Source organism: Pithys albifrons, chromosome 4 (genome assembly GCF_047495875.1).
Source record: "Pithys albifrons albifrons isolate INPA30051 chromosome 4, PitAlb_v1, whole genome shotgun sequence".
NCBI lineage: Eukaryota > Metazoa > Chordata > Aves > Passeriformes > Thamnophilidae > Pithys > Pithys albifrons.
This window is the reverse complement of record NC_092461.1, coordinates 71,312,329-71,318,381: the sequence shown is the minus strand read 5'-3', so window position 1 is coordinate 71,318,381 and position 6,053 is coordinate 71,312,329.

Genomic DNA, 6,053 nt, shown 5'->3' with positions numbered 1-6,053 from the left:
TCCCTATAAACTTTTTGAGTTTTCTTTTCCTTTGGGAAAAAACCCAAACAAATACAAAACAGTCTTTACAAAACTTGCATTTTATTCTTCTGTTAAAAGACAGTTTCTGGAAAAAAGATATTCCAGAACTTCTTTGACCAATGCTACCTGTAGGGGAAAAGATTTTTCTTTGTTTTGGTGTTCTTATAATTTCTATTCTTAACACACCTATGAGTAGATAAACTGTTAAAAAACTGATAGTAGCTGCTCACTAGGATAGAAATCAAGTAGTTTAACCAGATTTGGGAGCTTAGAAACGCTGCATGGATTTTGTCATACAGAATACCTTCCAAAATGATGTTTTCGTGTCCTTAAACTTAAGGATGACCACGTAGTTGCCCTGATGTCTGTGAAAGCACTGCCAGGTCACCCCTGCTACTGTTCCTAGAGCTGTTCTTCCCTTTGGTGCTCAGAGCAAGCTGTGTTGTCTCTCCCTTGCACTCATAGGCTGTGTAATGGGTTTGGTAGGTTGCTTATACAGTTGAGAAGTGTTGCCATGACTAACAGGAGAATAGCCTTGCCTTAAAGGTTTTATACTCCAAATTTCTAGTAAAATGTTGCTGCATTAAAATGAGATATAATGGGAGATAAAAACTGTTCACTAAATCTTACCAGACTGAAACACTTTTGGCACCATTAGTTTATGCTATGGCCCAAGTTCCTGCAATTGAGTGACCAAAGTAGAAGTTCAGTCTGGCGTAGCAAAAGATTTATGGTTAAGTAGCTTAGAAAATCTAGATAAGAAAAGCTGAGAAGAGTATAGTCCAGGTCTGATGTTAGAGTCTGATTATCACTAAAACCCACCACACTACCTCCTAACCTTGACATCTGCTCTGAAAGACCAAGAGAACAAAAGCCAGCAAACCCAGCATAGAATACGGGGGTGAATGCAAGATATGGCCTATCCATGAGTGAGGTCCTGCTGTCTTCAGGGATCTGATAGGATGACATGCTTTGCAGTCAGCACTTGCTGCTCCTTGTGGTGTGGTACAACCTGTTTGTGAGTTACATGTGTATTCTTGTACAAAGTCTGTGAACATGCATTGAACTCCTCTGCCTTTTTATCTCATGTTCAGTGTACTTGCAATGTTGTTCTCATTTACTAATCAATTGCATTTGTTGCTTGGGGGCCTTTACCTTTTTGTTACTACATTGTACTGACTCTCATGTCTGTTTCTAGACACCCAGAATTATTGTACTTTGTAGAAGACACATTTCAGCAATCCTTTCCCTATTCTTCCCTTCTCAAAGGCTGTTGTGTTGGATGAGAATGAACTTTTCTAGCATTCCTTCTTACTGCAATGATGAACAATTTCTAGAATGCCATAAAATATGTATATATACATATATACACATACACACAACTATTCCTGAATTTCTTACATACATTACAATCACCTTCTAATGACTATAATTTGGATTGACATATCACTCTGTTTTACAGTTCTTTTCAAAGTCTCCTTCTGACTTAACCTGGTCAAATTAAAAATAGGAGAAATAAAGAAGAAATCCTCCTATAATGCTGATATCACAGCAACAGAAAAAAAAAAGGAATTGGTCACTAATGTTGAGATTGTTACAGTGAGAGAGAGAGAGAGAGAATTCCTCATCTGAATAGACTAATTATGAGATATCTTTCAGAGTAAAGGAGCTCTAGCAAAAAATTGCCCATGACCCTGTAGATAGATGCATAATAGTCCATTTTTATCTCATCAGAGCTAGCTTGATATATTTCTTCCATGTGTGGCATTAAACATGACTGTTCTGGAAAAAGACATGAAAGTAACACTTAAGGAAGTTGTTTCTATCAAGCATTGTATTTGCTGAGTTAAGTGAATTTCTTTATGTTAATAAGTTTTTTTTGTTTGTTTGTTTGGTTTTTTTGTGGCAAGAGATTTACATCACAATTACAGGATACAGCTACTGAAATATTTCCTCAGTACCTCTGAGATGAGCAAAACTATTATGTTTTTTAGCCACTGGCTATTCTTAGCCCTCTAATAGACCTGGCCATCCATAGTTATAAGATCCTTACAAAAGGATAGACAAAGAACATTTATTTCTGTATTTTTTAGGACAAAAGGAGACAGAATTACAGAGTAATAGGAGGAAAATGCACCCAAGAAATGTGTATTTGTGTGGAAGTTCTGCATAACCTGGGTGAGAAGCAGACACTCTTCTAAGATGGTTCTACTGCCATAGTAGTTACCCAGGAGAAAGTTGGACTGAGATCCTCTTGTATCTCCTATTTCAGCAATATTTTGCATAAAATGTAAAGGTAAGCAAAAAATGGTACTGAATGCAACCAGGCAGCAAATAGCAGAGAGCTGTGCTCAAAAGTCTTCTACAGCTAAGTTAATCTCTTACCTGAACCATCTTGCATCTTACACTCATCAAATAAAATTAGATGGTTGCTTGTTCTATTATTCCTGTAAAAATGCGTGCAACAGATCTGTGTTGCCATTCTCTAACATGAACATCAAACATCTGTGAACATGAAACCCAGTCCTTTGTGTTTGCTACAGAGTACTCCTCCAGGTTAGTTAAGTTACTAGAAAAGACTAATGTAGGAAGTCTCTATTCCAATGAAACACATTTTTTACAATGAATACATTAGCTATTAGCAGTCCAGAGAGTGCTCCTGTGGCACAGTCCACCTAATGGACATAGCACTTACCTGGCACTTAAGAAACCAAAAAGTCCAAGACCCTATTCTGAAGCAGATAGAACTGACATATGAACTCAAGTTTTCCCACACTGTGGTAGGTGACCTAACCAAAGGGGCAGCCTGGGACAGAGTTTCAACAGTTGTTCCCAGTTATTTGTTTGTCTCTCCCCCCTCTCTGCCAACTCCACCCTAGCATTTTGACCAAAAAATGGTCATCACCCTGAGAAACTGTACCTAAAACAAGTTTAGTGAAAACTCACATAAATAGTTTTGGTTTCAAGGAATCTGTTGTTGTTGTTGTTGTTGTTGTTGTTTTTTTGGTTTTGTTTCCTTTTTTTTTTTTTTAATTCAAAAACCCCCTCAAATCCCCAAATATTGAATTGAAAGATTTTCAACACACTCTGCTTTGGTATTCTGTGACTGAACTATTCAGAGGCAAGATGAAATTCACAAAGCAGTCTGTGTGACTGCCATACACACATGACTTCCACTTAACTATGTGTTGTATACCTGGAGATGCACTAGGACTCACCAAACTACTACAAAGTCTATTGTTTAATGAAGCAGAATTCTGCCCTCATTTGCTTCTGTAGTAGTGCACTGAAGAGCATATTTGACTTTTATTTTAGAAAGCTAAAGGAGAGTGAGAAGCTGACAAAATCACCAGAAAGTTTTAAAAGACTGACGTACTTTCAAGGAGATTACAAAGGTATGAAAACCAAATCACTAATGTTTGCAAACTATTTCAGTATTCTCATTGTACTGCCAAAATGAGGTATGTTAACATTTATGGAGATGGTGGCCTTTGAGGTATGAAATTTTCTGAAAAATACTGAGGAGTTTCTAAGCTACAAACTCAGGTAGATTAGGAAGCTGTGGAAAATGAGGTGAACAAAATGATCTCTTTTAACAAAGTTGCATATGAGCACTATTAAATTATACCTTTGACGTTATTAAGGCGTATTAACAGACTCTGACAGAGTCATGAGGCCCTTTTCCACCTTTCGTGGTGCAAGGAATAGAAGCTTGCTTCCCTGAAAACCTGAAGGACAAAAAATCAGATGAATGCTCATGAAGAGAAGGTGCTGGAAGTGTTCATGTTTTGGCAGCCTTGCAAGGTCCTGTGTGATGTTCCTGCAGCTCTGCAGAGTGGGTTTTACTGTCACCAGTCCAGAAAAGCTGTTGAACAGAAATCTCAAGACGTACTCTCCCTGTCTGTGTATTGCTATTGCTAGCAGTCCTGAGAACCAGAAGTCAGTTATGGGATTTCTGGTAGTCTTAGAGGAGAGAGGAAGAAAAGGTATCCTGTCATTCATCACTACCAGATGTGCTGCTTCCAGTTAGAAGTGATTTCAGTGCATGACTCATGAGGTGCCGTTTTATTCTGTACTTGGTGCAAGTTTCCTGGAGCTTGCCAGCTTTCCCTCTGTCCAAAGTACAAGTGTGATTCCCACTTAAATTTTTCCCTAATTAGCAGTTTTAATAGAGTGTTGGCAGTTCCACCCATTTGTGAATGGCAGAGCAAATATCTTGACCCTCAGTCATTGTTAAAATTTAAACTAAATATAGAAAGTTTCACTTTGCTCAGTTCTTGTAGGAGAGATTCAGCTTTACACCTAGTCTATGCAAGAAAAATAAATGAAACATATTACTAGAATCTGGCAGTACTATTAAGATCGTCATATGCCTCCAGTAGTGGTGATGAGAGGACAGAAGGGATATTTTTGTGTTAAAGATAGAGTGCATCTTTTTTTAAACTTTATGAAGTTTGCATAAAGTTGAAAAAAGAACATAAATTTGTTATTCAACTACTCCAGCTAATTTCAAGCAAAAAAGAGGTCAAACACAGGTGTAAATATCAAAGCCCTAAATATATGTTTATTAAGCATGAGTGGCCAGTGTTCAGATATGCATACCAAACTTTGAACATAGCAGTCTGTTTCTAGATAGGTGCAAAACTACAGAGGACATTTCAAAATTCGATGACAATCTGAACAGCTGGAAATTTTAGACTGAGAAATAGAAGATTAATTTTAAGTGATTCACGACAATATGTGTGGTTAGAATGTTTTTACCTGAGCTTTTTGCTATATACCAGATTTCTTCACAATCTTGCCTCTGAGGAGTATAATCATCATTATCTCTTCCTTCCTGCTGCCTATAGTATGTTGTGTGAGTCCCTGGTTAGGAGGCCTCACAGATAAAAATTAAAAATTATTCTAGCTTAATTTTGTTACTGAGCAGTTCTTTTGTCTGGTCACTTGAAATCTGAGGTTTTCTGAAGGCAGAAGAAACTTCAGATGTAAAAATCTTGTTTCATCAAGAAATCTAGTTGTCTATCAGAATGTATTTTATATGGAAAATTTTCAACTAGCTTCAGCTAAATTCTATTTCTGTGCTGGCAAATCTCTGCATAAGAATGAAGAGAGTACATAAAGCAGCAGTCTCAACCATTAGATAGAAGGGTCTTGCAGTGGGTTATATTAACGTTAAAGTTTGCTTGCCAGTTGGAAGGTATAATAAAACATATCCCCAAACCAAGAGACAGCCAGTGGGTCTAATTTTAGGGTTACCAGCTGTTTATATTTGGTGATGCCTGTTATTACAGAACAATTTCTGTGTCTGTGGCTAGAGATTCTAGTGCCAAGCTCAAGGGTGATAGAAAGAGAGGAGCAGCGTAGACTGGTTAGCCTTTTCTTTGTGGCAAGTAGATTATCTGCTCATTGGTGTTACACTGGTAAGGGGTACTGGCCATCATCATAGCTACTTGTCCAAAACTGATCCCCAGATCAAGTTTTCCTGCCTGTGTAAGCAAGACTAGACTTTCTCCATGAAATCTTACTAGGGCTCATAGTTCTGCATAGAACTACGTGATCAAAATGGGAGACAGAAAGGAAAGAGGGGAAAAAATGAAATTTGGATGAACTAGATATATAATTGAGGAACTCACTATGTTAGCTGCTTTATAATTTTTATTGGCCTTTTTATTGGCTATATGAGCTATACATGTTGCCAGATATCATGTCATCTGGTACTTTTGTGGTATCCCCACAAGCTGAGAAACAAAGTGTCATGAGAAAGCCAAATGTCATAGTCTGCTAGTGCTATAAACCACCAGAATTCTGCAAAACTATGAGGAAAACATAAAATCATAAGCTCTTGTGTGTTTTCATGGTTATTGTCCTCTTTGAAAAGGAACTTTTTTGGAAGCTTTTGATGTAAGCCTTTCATGAGACATTTACAAGAGCCCTCATATCAGTTCCCTCTGCTACAGTTTATACTAGGACTTTGCTAAGAAAGCACAGCCTTCTAATGATTTTTTTCAGAGATACTGAGATTTCGTGAA